Raw genomic sequence first — 19,240 nt, forward strand, 5'->3', positions numbered from 1 at the left:
GCATCCTGTATGAATAGATTTGTGGTATTTGCACAAGCATGTAAATGACGTGTGTCAATTAAGTCAGATGGCAATGATCTGAGTGTATCTTTGCGTGCTGATGTCCAACATGTAGTGGAAAAGTCAGAGTGAATTAATTCATAAAGCTGTTTAATGCATTGTGCATAATCGGGAATGTAAATTTTGCTGAAGTTAAGAAATCCTAACAAGGATTGTAATTTCTTTCATTTAGTTGGAGGTTGAAACTGTGCACACATCTTTAAAAAATGAGGTGCAAGACTCTTTCTCTCATGTGTAAGTTCCTGTCCTAGGAAAAGCACATTTAGAAAATAAATATTAGTTTTCTTAAAGGTGAACTTTTAGCCAAGTTCAGCAAATTCTAATATTATGAGATCTACTATGGCCAAATGTGGGTTTAAGTCATTGCCTGTGAGGTAGATATCATATACATAGGATAATGAGTCTTGATGAAGGTCGTGTAGAAATGACATTAAGGGTACAGCAAACCGTCCTGGGCCATTCTTATAGGCCATTGGAGCCTGAAGTATCTTCTTTGAAAGCCAAGCGCTGAAAAGGCTGTACAATTTCTGCTTTCAAGCACTAGATTGTGGCAGAAAAAACACTGGATATATCCAAGCTTGTTTTCTATTTTTTTACACACTATATTGTTTATGAGTGCTGTACTATGTGTATTCTATATGATATGAATGATCCTGTTTCAACACAGGAAAAAGGGGATTATGCATCTGAGAGCCACAGTGTTTAATCACTCCCTGATACTCCAAATGGGCTAGTATTTCCCTAACAGATACTTTAGCATCCTGTTTTATAGGATACTGCAGTTACATTTTGGGATGAACCTTATAGGTATAACATGGTAAGGAGATTTCCTATCCCAGGTGACATGATTGTGATATAGTGCGGGACAAGTGCAAGAGCCCATTCTTCTGCATATGTTTGTTGAGTTTGCTCAGGAACAAGGGCAGCAGAAAAAGAAGGAAGTATTGAATCCTCACCCTGTGGGAACATTTGTATAAACTGCGTAGGCCGGTCGACTCCAGACAAAAGGATTTTCATAAGGCAAATTTTCCCAGAATATAGCTTTAATGGTGCAATGAATGTCGCCCTCAATTTGAATGTCTAGACCATATACTCCTATCTAGAGGGGCTACGCGCCTGTCCGTGGTCTCAACTGTAATAAAAGTATCAGTTGCTCTTGCTGCCCGAAATTCCTGGAGATTCTGGCACACTATTGTGACTTCTCTATGCTGTCAAGGAGAGTCACTACACAACCCCTGTTCAGGAGGAGGGTTCCATGTGTCTGTGCCATATTTAGTGCTTATGGCCACAACTTTTTCTGAAAAGGGGCTTTATATTGAGGAGGCCTTTCCTCCTTCTTTATATTCACGTCAGGCGTGTGTTGTGTCAAGCGCTTTGGTTTCATGTTCTCTTCTTTTATGCAGTCAGATTGCTCACCTATGTGGTACTGCTTGTCAGATGATTTCTGAAAGGAACGAGGAGACTGTGTATCAGGAACCTGATACCTGTCATGAATATCGTAGCATCTCTCAGAGGACTCCGGGGCTGGAAATCACCCTCAAGGTTACCTTTCTGAGAATGTTTAGATTTATTTCATGGCTTTTTAACAAACTCACTGGTCTGCTTGGCTTTCCTGTCAGTACTAGGTTTGCCAAGAGGTGGTTTTGTAGGTCTTGATCCCAAATTATTGCATCATCAGTATGTGTAAAAAGCAGCAATAACAATAGGCAGTTCACATTCACAGTTGACTTGTGCAACCACTGTGAGCCACTGGCTTATAGCCAGAAATGCTGCTTCACCTTTAATGTTAGACAAAATCATTGCTGATACTACAGGAAAATCTCCCACCAGTTTCATCCCCAAATCGATGGCAGCAGCTGCTCCTTCTGTAGTTTTTTTTAAATATCTCTGGTTAGAACTGACATTGAGGAAGTTCTGTGGCTGACAGTATAGACTGTCCCCCAAGTGTTACAGTCTCCTATGTTAGGAACCACTGTGGGGTAAGCACATAGTCATAATTCTGGGCTTGTCTTGTGGTCGATTTGTTTGGGCGATCCCAAACTAAGTCTGGGCGGTTAACGCCACCCTGCCAGCGGAGTTAACAGAGTGTTTAGCACTCCGCACTCTGCTTGGAGTGTGAAGTTTTTCAAAAACTCCGGCACACGCCATGGAGCAGAGTTTACCGTCACTGAGAGCCTCAACAACATCACCATCCCCATGTTCAAACTAGGAGCAACAGCTCCTGTGCGGGGCTAGGCGTCGTTGAGCGGAAGCCCCTGCCTAACCTGGTGGAGCAGGCAAGGCCATCCAGCTGCTGTACAGCCTGTTAGAGGACTTGCCCGGAGACCGGGAGCAAAACCGTAAGTGGCTGAAGAGCTTTCTCCCTACCGTCACGGACGAGCTGAAACACATTGAGGGGAGAACTGTACATTTAGTCCTGTATCCCAGACGCATCCTTGCGCTTGATATCCATTTCGGAATATTTATGCTTTTTTGCCGCCACTTATCTGATTTTACATGTATTGATGCTGTTCTCTAATTCATGACTGTTTGTAAGCCATTTATGAGTTGTATGGATGTCACAAAGTCTATAAAGTAAAATAACTAACTGCTTGAAATGCATACACATTTTAAAAGACTGTTTGCGTCACGTTGGGTAATTTTCAAATTACCTGTCAGTCACCCACGCTCACTCGAGTAAGGAAGGGACAAGATATCTGTAGTTAAACCACAACAGTCTAGTAAGAGCACTCACTTTACAGTACACATCTCTGCATATAATAAACACCAGTACTTCTTTTTGGTTAACCAATTTTACAATGTGGGTCACAACGCAAGCACACGCTGGTACGATATTTTCATATTCTCATACTGTTAAAGGACAATATTAAGTCAGATATCTTAAATTCTGCCTTAGTTCTCAAGGAGACATTTGTTGTTCACACCACTGTCTCTCAGAACGACACTGAAAAAACACTATTTTTATGCAGCACTTCAAACCGCAGATCTGCAATGTCAAGGCATTGTAAAACAGGCGACACGATTAACTACTCTGGCGGTACTGCACCCAAATGGTGGATTCGTCTTGATTCTTTAACCCCTTCGGTGCTCATGACGACCCCCGTCTTGAGTTTGTCTTGTTGGATCTGCTCTGCCAAGTATCTATTTGGTATGGAGCTAGTCAATAGCGGCGCTGTAAGAAGGCGAATTATGGTTTCTACATCTGTCTGCAAATTGATCCCCAGGTATTTGGTCCGAAACCCACCGAACAGGGTACGGCAAGGGACATGATCCTGTCAGCAAGGGGGAAACATGCATTTTATCCCAATTAATGAATATGCCATAGTATCTTCCAAATCTGATGATTTCCATTATTAATGTGTATATGTGTTTTTTCAGAGTGTTTCACAAAGAGCAGAATATTTTCTGCATACATGGATATTAATATTTTGTCAGAGTGAAAGGCGAGCCCTCGGGGTATGTGGTGCTCCAAAAGGGGACGCATCTTGGTATCAATAGATTGAGCGCTGACTTTTAGTTCCGGGACCAGAGTGGTTGTAGAGTCATTGGGGTTCAGACCACCCAGCCAGGTCATGCTTGGGCATAGTCTCCACACTTTGAGGGGTTTTCTTGGCATTAAAGGATACTTTGTCCTGACTTGGGTCTGCTTTTACAATGGGGGAGGGGAAGGTGGGAGGGGAGTCCATTCAGCTGTCCACAATCTGGTAGAATTTAGACCAGCTCTCTAGGTTATCACCAATCGGTCAGGCACTATTCCGCTGGACAGTTGACTCCACTGTTTCGTAAGTCTACAGGCCCTCACACTATCGCAGACAGAGTCCTTGGGAAACAGCAATCAGTTGTTTACATTTATGCTCTATAGCTACTTTCTCTAGTTAGATACAAGAGTGGTGTAACTGTGTCCCACACCATGTGCCCTGCAACAGTGCCTCCCACGACACTCTGCACTGTGGGAAGGGGGGCATGCCTAGACTAGACACTTACCCATTTATTTCAGCACCCAGGAGTTAGGAGGGATCTCACAGCCCCAGACCCCAATCTGTCAGGGTGCACTGGCAGTGGTCGTGCACTTGATACAGCAGAGTCCCACCCAGAGCGGGGGAGAATCCACGCCCATCACAGTGGTTATGTTAAGAGGGCAAGCTCACTGGTGGCCCATGTCATGGCTAGGCATGTGAGGCTGCCAAACTACCTAGCACCCAGCCCAGAGTCTCAGCCAGGTTCCCATATGGCTTTGCCGAGTTACTGGGCCCCTTCCGCCTCAGTAGTTACATTATGTCACCATGAAAGGGGAGCCCACAAGCACCATAAGGAAGGTGCACTCAGCAGAGCTCTGTGCTAGGAAGCCATCTTGGTTGCCAGCATGGTCATGCCCCACCAATGTATGCACCCCTTAAACATATCCAAAATCATGAGCATCTCTAATATAGTCTGGACTGCCCTAATAAATGAGACTGACAATCTTTCTCATCTTAATATTTCTTGCTTGTCTATGTTTAGCTCAAAGATAAACATCTTACAACTCAAAGACTAGATTATTCTGCCTGAAATGTAAAACTCTGGTAAAAATTATGGTAGTTGGAGACCGCTTAAACACAGTATATTTCCAATCTAAGCCAAAAAACAGAAGCAATTTGGCACTTTCATCCAGATCCAACTCCCTTATGAAATGGCTTAACAAAATTAGACTAATTTACAATTGGTGCAGACATACCATAACAAACAAGCAATACACGTACGATTTGCCACCCCATGATTGCCACTCATAAAGTGACTACCTCTTTTACGGCTGCAGAGGTAACAGGGTTGGAAAGCACTTGCATTCTTTAAAAGGGCCATTCAGATCATTTTCCCATAGAGTTGATAATAAGTGACCCAGATGGTGGCTTGAAGGGAACATGGTGACTTAATGCTTGGTGATGATTAATAGACCAATGAGGGACAGGAAAACAGATTACTTCAATCTCAGTATAACCTTTGTCTCCTCCACTTTTACCCAGTGGAAAGCATTTGGGACTATTATTTGGTGTCACGCAATGACACTGCCATGGTAAAGTAAAAGACAGAGAAAGACGTGGTGAATCTGGAGGAATTTCTATGTTAAAGTGGCAGGCAGCCCCCGCACAACACGGACACTTACTTGGGTTTTCTGGAATCACTTGAACACAAAAACTGCTAGATTCAGCTTGACTGTCATGTTTAGAGTTCTGAGAACAGAACCAAGGAAATGACACAAAGGAAGGAAAACAGCTGTACCTGCTGGCTAACAAAGAGCAGTGAGCCAGAACAGTACATATTTAAACATTTAAAAACACATATATAAACATTATGTACAAAATATAAAGAAGGCTATCCTGCAGCGAAAACACATGATACTGGATGCCCCGTAAACTCAGGGCACCTTCTTCGCAGCATATAGCAGGTTTTTAAAATATAACATTTGACTTGTATGGTTTTATGACATCTTAAATATATTGTGTATATCTTGTAGATTTTATCTTTTGAAAATTCTAATGAAATTTTATATGGATTTTTCTTATGTATTTGTTCTTTTATGATTTGTACAATAACAATCGAATAAAACTTTCCTTGACTTGACAAAATAAACATTATATACAATACAAGTGCAAAAGAAAATGTAGAACACAGTCCTATTTTTAATGATCCCCAATGCACACATTATGATTGGCATATATCAGGATTTTGAGCTTCCGGTCACAGAAGGGGAAATTCAGTGGACAATTTTGACAAAGGCCACTGGGAAGACTCCTGGCTCCAACGTTTTTCCTTTCAGATTCTTCAAGGGATTCGTCTCACTAATCATCTCAAATCTGGGTCAGTGTAGGAGGAAGCCTACAATACTTGTTCCTTGCCATACGATCTATTCGATTTAATGATATCAATTGCTCTAAAATCAAACAAATTTGCAAACTACTGTGTATCGTGGGATGTATGATAGTACAACGCGATAATTTTGATTGCGGTACTTTACATCGCGGATTTTACAACGCAAGTCGTTACAACGACTTGCGTTGGAGGGCGCGGATTGAGGATTATTTTAATTTTATATTCCAACACCAGTCCACGTAACAGTAGGGAAGGTGTTGGAATATAAAATTACAATATTCCTTAACCAACAGCGCCATCCAGCGCAAGTCGTAGTCGTGATGTAATGGCAGCGTGGTAAAGGTGGTGCGGTGTAAACACCGCGTTGTAAACGACGATTACCTGTATCATGTCGCTCAATTTTTTAATATTAAGCTAAAAATACTAGTGAAAGTTTTAGTGACAATATTAACTAGAATATTATGCTCCTTAGTGCACTAAGATCAAAACAGCTTTATGCCAAATAGGAGCACATGATATTGCTCTAAGTTTTAAAAAGTGGGAGCACCAGCTATTGGTTTTTGATGAATAGATCTACCTGCAGTTTCCTCACCTTTTTGATAGTCCTGGGTGTACTATTTGACCTTTAGCATTGCAATAGCTCACAGTTGCTGGTAGGTGGTGTTGGTTCCATCTTGGCACCAGAACCAGCATTGGTCTGATGTCATTGAAGCCAGGTAGCACCAGATCAGATTACTGATGTCAGTTCACTTTCTCCACACCCTTGTCTTTACACTCTATTCAGGTGGGACCTGAGCATGATTATCTTCACCCACTATATCTGTGGGGGCTTGAACGTCACTCTAGTCATACACTATTCTGTGGGGATTTGAACATATTTTCCTACACACACCATCTCAGTGGGGACGTAGGCATTCCTATAATCCTACATTATCTTGGGGGGGTAATGGTACATCATTATCTTCACACTCTATCTTTGTGTGATTTGGACATTGCTATAAGTATAAACTATCTATGTGGAGAGTCCACCATGCATATAATCAAATATTGCTTCTGTTCTCTCTTTGCTTCACACACAATGTAGGCACTCAAACATTATCGATAGGCACTAAGGGACTAGAGCATGTTTACATTCACAGACTATTTCTGTAGGATCTGTTTGACCATATAATCATCCCTTGAACACAAATATAATCACATTTTATCTGGGTGAAGACATGAACATGCAATATGAACACATTATCTCTGAACATGAACTTCATTATCATTACACATAATCTATGTAGGGACTTGAACATTACCTTTACAAACTGTCTTAGTGGCCCTTGAACATTCAGTGATTCTATTCTGTAAACCTTATAGAGTGCGCGGTTACCTAAAGTCCTCCTAGAGCTGGAACAGTCTACAATGCCAACAGCTCACCTAAACAACCTACCGAAAAGCCAGGTCTTCAAAGCCTTATGGAAGGAAAGGGAAAAGGTGTTCCAAAGTTTAGGGTCTAGATGTGAAAAAGAGCTGCCACTCGAGAGAGATCTACTGAACTTGGAGACCTGTAGCAGTTAGGCTAAGGAGGATTTAAGTGGCCATTCCACCATGTAAGGAATTGCAAAAGGTCTCAGAAAAGTGGGACCTTTCTTGTGGAGTGACCAATGCAGAATGCATAAAGCCTTACTTAGACCCGCTGTTCCACTGGGGCAAGTGGAGATCCATCAAGGTTTTTTTTACAAAGTGATGTCTCGGGAGAGTCATGAGAAGCTGCATGGCTGCGTTCTGGGTGCTCTGTAACATTTTTTTCTTTCACAATAGCTCGTGAACCAAGGTACAGAACATTGCAATAATAGAGACAAGAGATGACAAGAGCTTGAACAATTAGTCTACTGGCTAAGAAAATGAGATGGTTGAAGACTTTTCTCAATAATCTCAGGACATCAAAGCAATTGGCTGCAAGTTTGTTTGCTTGGTGCTCCATGGTAAGACTGAGTCTAACCACATTCCAAGACTCTTTATTACCACTTTAAGACAGGGGAGTCTCTCCATACATTAAGGCTCAGGGGTTAAGACTTTCTTGCTGACGTGATTGCCTTTGTTTAGCGTGAGTTCACACTTGGCTATTCAACTGGCCACCTCCTGAAGACAGGGGGCCAAGTTGTGATGATTAGAAGTGTGATCAAGGTAAATGGATATCACCAACTGGGTGTCATCAGCATAAGAGACCAATGACAACCTGAAGGAATGAACAGTGTCAGCAAGGGGACACATATAAAGATAAAAAAAGGTTGGGGCTAAGGAATGACCCCTGCGGAAACCCACAGCTGAAGGGAAGACTGTGAGAGTACCAGGAATGGTCAAGCACCTGGAAAGTTCTGTCCTTCAAGAAGGAGGAAAGGCATTTCAAGGCATGGTCAATGACACCTGGGTTTGACATCCTATGGAGGCATGGCTTACCGCGTTGAAGGCCATGCTTAGATGCAATAGAATAATGGCTGCTGACCCTCCTTTGTCCAGCAAAGATCTTAATTTATCGACCACAGCCAGTATAGTTATCTTCACACACTGTCTTTGTGAGGACTTGAAGATCCCTATAACCACACACTATCTCTGTGAGGACTTGTATATCATTATAGTCACATACTACCTTTGTCTAGACTTGAACATGATTATCTTAAAACACCATTTCTGTGAGGGCTTGAACGTTCCTATAATCATACACTGTCTCTGTTTCAACTAGATTATCCTCATTGTCACTCTCTACCTGTCTACCTGTGTGATCTTTTGAAAATTGTCTTTACACAGTATTTAAGTAGGGATTTCAACAGAATTGTATACACACATTATATGGGGACTTAAAGATTCCAATACCCACACACTATCTACGTGGCAGCTTAGGCATTGTCTTTACACACTATTTCACTGGGTACTTAACATGACTATTTGTACACAATCTACATGGGATAGTTAACATCACAAAAATCATGCACTATCTCTTTGGGGACTTAAACATCATTGTAATAAAACACTATCTTTGTGGGGACATGAACAATATTAACTTTACACACCATCTCTATGAGGGCTATAACATTTCGATAATCACACACTAGCTATCTAGAGGCGTGAACATGCCAATAATCACATCCTATTTGTGTTTGGACTTGATCAGCATTATCGTCACAAACAATCAGTCTGAAGATATGAACATTATCTTTGCACAGTATCTAAGGGGTCTTGAACACAACGCCTTCACATACTACCTCTGTGGGAAGTGAACATCACTTTAATAGCACACTACCTTTGAGCCAACTTGCCAATAATCCATTACTATCTGTGTTTAGATTTGGACATCATTATCTTCACACACACTATCTATCCGGAGATATGACCCTTATCTTTACACACTACCTGAGTAGTTTTGATCACAATTACATTCACAAACAGTTTCTGGGGTAATTGAACATCACTATACGAAACACAATAGGACTTGAGCCTGATTACCTTCACATACAGTTTCTCTTGAGGCTTGAACATCCTTATGTTCACACCCTACCTGGGTGGAAACTTAGACATTGTCTTTATACACTATTTCAGTGAAGACTTGAACAAGACTATCTTTACATGCTATCTCTGTGGGGTCTTTAACATCACAATAACCACACACTATATCTGTGGGAACTTAAACAATATTAAAATTAAACACTATCATTCTGGGGACATGAAAAAGATGAACTTCACACACCATCTCTGTGATGCCTTTAAGAAAACTTAACATCACTATAACACACTATCTTTGAGTATAACTACCTTCAGACACAACATCTTTTTGGACTTGAACATCCTTATGTTCACACTCTACATGTGCTGAGACCTATACAGTGTCTTCACACACTATTATAGTAGGCATTTGAACAAGATTACTTCAAACATTATCTCTGAGGTGACAAGAACAAGTTAACTTTTAGACACCTCCTCTGTGAAGATTAGGTCATTCTTACAATCACAAACTGTCTCTGTGGGTACTTGAAAACAACTATAATCACACTATATATATAAAAATATAATATTTCTATAATCATAGATGGTTTCTGTTTTGACTTGAGCATCATCCTCACACACTGTATGTGTGGAGATTTGACATTGTATTTACATGCTATTTCAGGGGGACTTGAACAAGATTATCTTCTTACACAATCTCTGTTGCACTTGAAAATCACATTAACCATACACTATTTCTATGGGGACACCACCATAATCACAGAGCATCTTTGTGGGAACTATAACATTTTTATAATCGCACAATCTCGGTTTGGACTTGAACATCATCTTCACCTACTATTTGTGTGGACTTGCGCATTGTCTTTGCATGCTATTTCAGCAGCGACTTGAACAAGATTATCATCTCACACTATCTTTGGGGGGACTTGAACATTGCTATTTTAAAACATTAACTTTATGGGATTTGAACCCAAATAACCACACACACATACCTTTTCTCTGAAGGCTACAACAGTCATATAATCCCACATTATCCATGTACCTACATGAACACCATTAGAATCACACACTTTCACTATTAAGACTTGAACACCACTATAGTCACAGAATATCTCCATGGGAATGTAAACACCGCTATAATCACAAACTATCATTGTGGAGGTGTGCACCCGCCTATAATCTCACACTGTCACTTTTTGGACTTGAAAATAATTATTTTCTCATTTCTATGAGTGGGGACTCAAACATTGCCTTTACATATGTTTTCAGCGGTTACTTGAACCCAATCATCATCACACACTATCTCAGTGGGGACCTGAACATTCCACACACACTAGCTCCATGGGGACATCTGTGGGGACATCAAACAGGACTCCACACATGATTCCCATAAAGATGGTAATACAAGGCAACATTCTGCAGAGTAAAGACCCCAGGATAAAGGCTGTATACCTTACACACTGTTTTTATGTGACTTGAACATCCCAATATTGACACTGTATCCGAGTTGAATCGAAAATACCATCATAATCACACACTCTCACTTTGGAAACATGAATATTCCCATAATCACACATAATCTCTGGACTTGAACATCGTTATCTTTACAAATGCTGGGTACTTGAATATTATCTTCACACACTATCTGTATGAGGACATGAACATCCCCATAACCGCACATTAGGAACTTGAACATCCTCATACCACAGATTATGACCAATATTTATCAAGGTTTTGTGTTGCCCTTGCACCACACACGTGGACACAAAGGCGTTGCAAAACCTAAATGAGACATGCCAGGTAAGGCCACCTTGCACAGCCTTGAGTGGCTTGATAAATCTAAAGTAATGCCAGGCAGAGAGGCATGCAATGAGTGCAGTTTTGGTGTTCCCATGAATCAAGGCATCCATTCTGACACAATCCCTAATTTAACAACACTGGTGGACCTGGGAATGTGTTAGAATTGTGTTCCTCTCCACCAGAGCACAACAAGGAGAAATATATTTATTTCTCCTTGTATCCTCTTTCTAAGTGTGCTCCACTTAGACAAAGGAACATGCGTATTAGGACTGTTTTTATGCAGGAAGGTGTTCCTTTCTGTACAAAAGCAATCCTGCCTACAATGTGCGCACCTATGAACCATGGTGAAAGGGTGCCTGCATTGGTGCTAGGCAGCAGTTTGTGCTCCAGTACAGGCAGAGTGCAGGAATGCGCCTTGTAATGTTAAATAAAGCATATTCCTGCCCTTTACCTTTCATGCAGTGCAGCGCAGCAAGGTGGTTTCCTGCGTTGCATAAAATACTGATAAATATGGGCCCATATCTCTTAAGACCTGAATATCATCATAACCAAACATAGTCTCAGTGGGGACTTGGGCATAATTATCTTCACACACTATCTGTTTGGGGACTTGCACATTGTCTCAAAACGCTATTTCAGTGGGGCCTTTGCACACTATCTTAGTGGGGAATTTTAAACAATCATTTTAACACACAATAAATCTAGGGACTTGAATTTCCCCATAAGCATACAATATATTTTGGGGACATGAACATTCCTTTAACCACACTCTATAGTGTGAGAGGTCTTTAACATTATATTATTCACACATTATCAGTGTGGGGAATCTCTGTTTGGACTTTACCATCACTATTTTCACACACTGTGTGTGGGGAATTGAACATTATCTTCGCAAACTATCTCAATTGGTCTTGATCATGATTACCTTTACACACTGTCTTTGTGGGGACTTGAACACATGTATAAAAACACACTATTGGTGGGGACTTTACCATCTTTATTTTCATACACTATGTGGAACTTTAACATTGTCTTTTCAAACTATCTCAGGGGGGACTTGGAAAAAAGATCATATCTTCACAAAACATCTCTATGGGGCATTGAGCATCCCAAAAGCCACACAGTATCTCCTTGGGACATGAACATCGCTAAAATCATGCACTCTCTTTGAGGGGACTAGAACATTAATGTATTAACACACTATCTTTTGGGGACTTGATCATGATTACCTTCACACACCATCTTTGTGGGGATTTGAACATTCCTCCAATTACATACAATATCTGTTTGGACTTAAACAACATTATCTTCACACTCTCTATGCGGGAACTCAGGAATTGTCTTTACACATAATTATAGTTCTCTTCACACACTATCTCTGTGGGGACTTTAATATCCCAGTAATCACACACTTGCCTTGTGGGGACTTGAACACTTCTATTATCATACACTATCTCTGTGGGGACTTGAACATACTTATTTTCACACTTTACCTTTATGGGTACTTTCCTCATAGCTATTGGCTACTTAAATCACACACCACCTCTGTTTGCATCATTGCACATCATCCTTTTGCAGACATTAATCTTTGCAAACATTAAACTTGCATGCATTCCTAGAAAGATATGGTCTAATAGATACTTTGACAAATATTTAAGCAACTAATCAAACTTGACCATATTGCTTGATTCCAACTGTTAATTTGTGTATGTGTTAGGTCCCTTATCTCTTTAGATTGTGAGCAGTAAGCAATGGGTTGAATACAGTTTTAAGCGTCTTTCTGAATTCATGATATGATATTTTCTGACACATTATTTGCACAATCCATCTTTTGTATGCCCCCATGAATGTACAGCAATTTATATGTGACTAGATTATGATGTTATTTGTCTATATTGTAGATAGAATTAACATTTGGGCATGTGTGTTTGACTATATTCATCACAAATGGCAATTACAAAGTAAGACCTCACAAGAATGGTAGCATTGGTTCAAGTCCCCATAAAGATGGTTCTGTGTGCTACAGCAGGTCGTGAACAAAGCGGTCTATGAGATTCGCTCAAATGTGCAAAATAACACCTTCTCAGGTGTTGTCTACGCTGTTAAACATCAGACATAAAAAATATAGATGCAATAACATTGATGCTTCAGTTACTCTACTTTGTCCTTGTATATTAACTTCAACACTACCATGTCCTTCACACCACATTTTGGCAGTGGAATTATTAACTGACAATCAACCTATCAAAGTGTGATGCAGACGTGAAGGGAACACATGATAATATAAAATAACAAAGATACAGATGATCTCCACCAACAGGAAAAGTAGGCCTGCTCTCACAGATTTAATGAGAGCGATAGAGGAAAGGATGTTCATTGAGATCAAAATAGAGAAACGAAAAAGGAAAATATGCCTCATTCTTTCACTGTAGTAGAATTCTTTACAAACCAAATGTTTTATTTCTTGATTTTATTTTACCTCTGAATATTGAAAATATGCATAAATAGCCAGTTTTAAGTAACATAATTTTGACCTTTAACTGCTTTGTTCAACATTTGAAACTGAAAAAAACTTACTGCGAACTTTGTACGTCTATTTCATCTGTTTTAGCTGAATGTTTTCTTCAAGTGTTTAAAATCTATGCCTGCAATAAAAGGAATATATTACAGTTATTCCATTAACATTGTGTAAAATAGCTCAAACTGAAAAGAACTTTTGTAAAAATGTTTATAACCTCTGAATTGTGATTGTGTTTTAATTTCTTCTGCAGGAAGCACACATTCTCTGCCTCTACAGGCTGCTTCCCCTAACCTCTTTTACATTGACTTACATTTAATTCTCTTTCTTTACTCATTTCCCAGGGTCTTATCTTATTCTACTTGTACATTGTAGACACTTAAAAATATGTATATGTCCTCTTGACGACTTGAATGAGGAAGTTTATGCTTCTGATTAAATAGAAGATTTGCAACCTGGGAACAAGTTTGACTATTGTGTGGTTTATTAAGACTGTTGTCATTTGCATGGACTAGTAAAGCATGGTAGGAGCTCACAATACCTCCCCAGGTGACAACTAGAATTACTGCATTTCTAGCTTAATCCTAGGAACATTTTGTGAGTTATTATTTTGGCATTGACATTTGCCTTTCCTAATAAGTAAATAATATATATATTGTGTACAGGAAGGTATTGTGTCAATGGAGCATTTAATTTATTTTACTCTCAAAGGGATACATATTTGTCATGTAGATAAACTACTTCCCCCACACACCCACATAGGTATGGATGTTCCTTTTCCCTACCCACCCATGAACAACTTTTACATATTATCATTTCCACTGTAGGCTTGGAAGGGTCCAAGAGGAGTTTGGGAATTCTTAAAAACTCATTGGTTTATGGGTGCTTTCAAATTCTCAAAGCATATATAAAAAAATAATGGAAACACACCAATCAATTATGTGTTCATCGTCCACAATATAAAATAGTTGTACTCCATTTAAAAGACTCACATATAAGCATACAAATAGTATGTGTAACTGCAAGTACTTTTTTCCACCAGAGCAACTATCCTAATTTGAACGGGCATAAAGTATTTGTGTTTGTGGAAACAATAATTATTATTTGTGAACAAAATATTCTTGCAGCAAACCAGCCAAACCCAATTGCATCCCTTCTTATCATGTTTTCAAGGTGATATACGTGGATAGTTGTGAATTCTTGATTAACTAATGTTTTAGGGACCATCTGGCACATGCATCAAAGCTTTTTGCGATCGCAAACGGTGTTATTCACAAAAAATCGTCCGTTTGCGATCGCAAAATTAGCTTTTGCGATGCATCAAGGGTCAAGGCCCTCGCAATTTGAGAATTCGCAATTAATTGCGAGTTCTCAAATTGCGATTGCATTTAAGGAATTGCATTTTGCGATTCCTTAAATGCAATGCAAGAACCACTGTGAAGTAGCGATTTCGCTACTAGGGGTTGCACATTACCATGAAGTTGAACTTCATGGTAATTAGCAAACACTTTGAAAAATGCACTAAAGTGCATTTTTCAAAGTTGTAGGTTACACACATCATGTCCTTGGGACATGTGTGTGAGCAACATTTGTGCACAGATCATTTTCAGGGGTGCAAAAGGGTGTCTTTTGAACACCCTTGCACCCTTGAAATTGCATGCGCAATTTGCGAAGACCTATTGGTACTCGCAAATTGCGCATGCAATTTCCCATTCATTCCTACGGGCCTCTAGGCCCATAGGAATGAATGAGAAGCCATTCCTTATTTTCGAATTGCAATTTGCGACTCGCAAATAAGGAATTGGTAGGAATCGCTATTTTAAAAGCTATTCCTACATACATAGGCTTTTGCGAGTCCTTAATTGCGATTCCTTAATAATCGCAATTAGGGACTAAATCGTAGCTTGATGCATGTGCCTGTATGTAAATCAATATGTTTGGTGTATGGTTCATTATGAAATAATAAGTAAGAAGTTGGAATTTGGGGTTTTCAGGTTATTATTTGTTGTTAAGCATCAGATCACAAACTGGCTCTTTACACAGTGTTATATCATTACAAATAGCATAACTAACATATTGACATTGTTGGAATAGTGGTACTGTAGTGAGGTTCAAAAAGCTGTTGAACTTTAAATTTTGAGGAATCATATTACAGGAATGATCCCCCATTTTCCTTTCTAGTGCTACACTTTACCTTACATCAAAACAGTTTTAGAATGATTAGGAATATGGTCTACAGACTGTGATGCCACAAAAGCCTATTGAGTGGGACTTATGGAAATATATTTATATGTACATTTGAAGAACATATTTTAGAGATGACCTCTTGATGATACAGTTTCTTTATTATTATACTAAACTAAACTATTGCTTTGTCTATGATTTTCTGGGTTTGGTATAATACACCAGAGGATTTTCTACTAATCATTCAGATATTGATTACTAACACAATACAGCTGTCACTCAAAACTAGACTGAATAGTGGGAATTTTTTGGGATGTAAATTTAAAAGTCATTGAAAATAAAGAGACAATGGTCTTTCTATTCAATACACTGACCACCAGAACAATTTAGTTAATTACTCTAGTTTCCACACAGCTGCATTGAAATAGCACTTTTCACACCCTCAATTGTTGGGACTCAAATTTTTGGGGGAAAAGTTACATGTACTCTAGCTGAACAAATGAGCAATACTTTTGTGTTCAGAGGCTGTCAACTGCATGTTGTGAGAATAGTAGCTGAAAAAAATGTGCACACTTTAACAAGCTCAATATCCAAGATTTGCTAAATCTCAATTGGAGTCTTTATTTAAAAATGTCAGATAAATTAATATGCATAAAAAAAGACTCAAACTGAATGCTACCAAAATGTGTGAGAACTTGAAACTTATTTTTAAACCATTTCTGATGTACACTTATCAACAAATCAATCAGTATTTAAGGGACATGATTCCTCATCACAAGATTTATAAAATTATGATATTCACAACTATAGAAACTGGAAATAGTCAACATCTGAGAACATTTCAGTCCTTGAAGTGCTCACATTGCAGTATTGACATCATATACAAAACTGCATATCATGCACACATATGTCAACAAATCATGCTCAAGAATTTTACAAGCTTTTATACTCCTTATTGCATTTAACTTCCGCAATGTCTTTGTGGCTACTATATATTGACAAGACATAAAAGGAAGATTAGATAGAATGATGCTGATATAATATTAGCATAGGCCACAGGAAAGTAAGTTTCAAACAGCAACTCGTTTTCAGACACTGCTAATGTCTTACTATTCAAACACCAAAATGCTTGAAGCTCTTTTAAAATGCTCAATAGGGAGCAATAGAAATACATATTTATTGAACCAGGATGTTAGTTGGATAAAGCATTTTGATTGTGCACCACTTAGCTGTATTACTGCCCATTTAAACATGCCCCCTTTGATGAAGATGAATAATTACAGACAAGAACAACAGACAACTGTTGCTTTATTACTTCTTTTCTAAGAGATGACCTGCTAAAGACATGATCAAATTAGGCCAGCCAATGGGTTATGAGAAGAATAATGTGATTGCCAGCATGTTTCTTTATTCTTTATTCGACAAATGCTGCCATAAACATACACATAAATACAGTTCACATGTAACCTTGAAACTATAAAATTATTAAAACCATGATAAAAGTATTGATGGACATCTCTTGTATAACAACTCGATATCAAAAACAATACTAGCCATGGAATTGCACAGTGTGGCTGAAGCCATTGGCTTGTACTTCTGGGTTCCAGTAACACCTCATTAAGAAGAGAAAATAAATTAGGGGATGGAACTAGAATTTTATTCAGATCCAGTTAACAGCAACAATAAATAATGCAATACAGTACTCGGGCCCAACACTACTCTGTCTGATTCTCATTACTGCCATTAAAAAGCATGACCGAGCAAACCCAGTCAATGGGGTTCTGTCAGCTCTAAGGATTTTGGAGAAACCCTGAAGTCCCTAATCCCCATACTCCAAAAGAGTGGAAGTATCAACTTCTTTCTGTTGTCTAAAGAGTGCTGACTAAAAAATAATATATGCTTCATGCATTCTTACGCCCTGGAGATAAAAGGGGCAGGTCAGATTTAGATTGCTGTGGTGTAACCTCCAGTTAGCAGTGAAAGTGTGCAGTGGTACAGTACCAAAATGAAATTTAATGTACAGGGTTTTTGCCAATGGGGTTCAATGGAGTCCATATATTCTTCCATGTGAAAGTTATCTTTGAATTCCAAGAAGGCTAATGTCAAAGTGCCCAGACTCCTGTTCCTGCTCAATTCTCCATCTATGTACATTCAGTACATCCCCTTAAGAGCAGCGTTTGACATACTGGTCAAGGCTCCCGGGTTAGAACACAGTTGCTCACAACCCATCCTTGCCAGGAAGGTCTTAATATGACCTATCCAGGGGATCCTGGAGACCCCAGTTGTTGAAGGAGCTCCTTTAATCACACCTGATACGTGGCTAGATCCACTGAGAACCATAGCCATCTCCCACGCAGCAACGGTCTGAGGGCTGCTTTTTGAGCAATGAACCTTTGGCACAGGCCAAACCGTAAAGGCAGAAGATGGGTACTGGTAGGGAGATTCGTGAAGGATCCTACAAAATTATTCTTGCCCACCTCTATTGCAGTCATCATGGTCCCCATAGTTCTCACCCATACAGAGACCTGCCGAATGCTGGCAAGTTAAACATTTGGATGGCCGGGAATACAGGTCAAAAGCTGGAACCCTTAAAGCCTCTCAAAGTGCCTTCTACATAATGTTCAAGCTTCAACTTGCACTTGCAAATCTGAACAGACTAGCCAGAATTCTCGCTCGGGGTGAGACTCTAGTACTCAAAAGTGCTGACACTCTCAAGGGGAGCACGTGCAGGGACAGATTCGGATAGGTGTGTGGTTGGGATTAAAAACCATGTACTTGGGTTTTTGTAGATTGATCTCAAGCCCTCTCTGCTCGCAGAAGACACCAACCTGGTCCTAAAGGTTTTGAATATACCCATAGGGTATTTGGATACCAGTAAGGTGTTGTCAGCAAACAGGAGGACTGGGATGGTCATACCTGCTAGGCTTGGAGTGTCATGATTGCAATTCTCTAATTGAGCTACCAGATCATTAATATATAATAGGAACAGGATTGGACCAAGAACACAGCTATGTCTTAACCCCCTTGTGACTGGTATTGATGTCCTCAGCTCCCCATGTTTGTCATATATCTGACCTGCGAATATTTATTTTGGTGCAGCCTCCTGATGACCTCTACTGGATAACTTGGGGTGCTTTGTTCAATTGTAACTTTTCCCAAGGCCTCCACTGGGACAAGGTCGAAGGCTGTGCTGAAGTCTACCAAAACTACATAAAGCTGACTACCACCCTGGACTACATACTTCCAGTATATAAGTTGCAATCAAAATACTTGGTCGATGGTACTGGTCCTTGGTGTGAGACCTGTATGTAGGGGGCTTATAGGACTTGCCCTCCACCCACTTAA

At 39.7% G+C, this 19,240-nt stretch overlaps 1 long non-coding RNA gene across 1 annotated transcript in view; it reads right to left on the reverse strand.

Annotated features, from left to right (window-relative positions):
• LOC144785340 (uncharacterized) overlaps nt 1-19,240 on the reverse strand; it is a 4,610,862-nt gene that overhangs the window by 2,592,657 nt on the left and 1,998,965 nt on the right. The window contains exon 6 of the long non-coding RNA XR_013601832.1: nt 13,771-13,838. This is a non-coding gene — a long non-coding RNA (uncharacterized LOC144785340). The remainder of the gene's footprint in view (nt 1-13,770; nt 13,839-19,240) is intronic.

The sequence above is a fragment of the Lissotriton helveticus genome, chromosome 10, assembly GCF_964261635.1.
Source record: "Lissotriton helveticus chromosome 10, aLisHel1.1, whole genome shotgun sequence".
Taxonomy (NCBI): domain Eukaryota; kingdom Metazoa; phylum Chordata; class Amphibia; order Caudata; family Salamandridae; genus Lissotriton; species Lissotriton helveticus.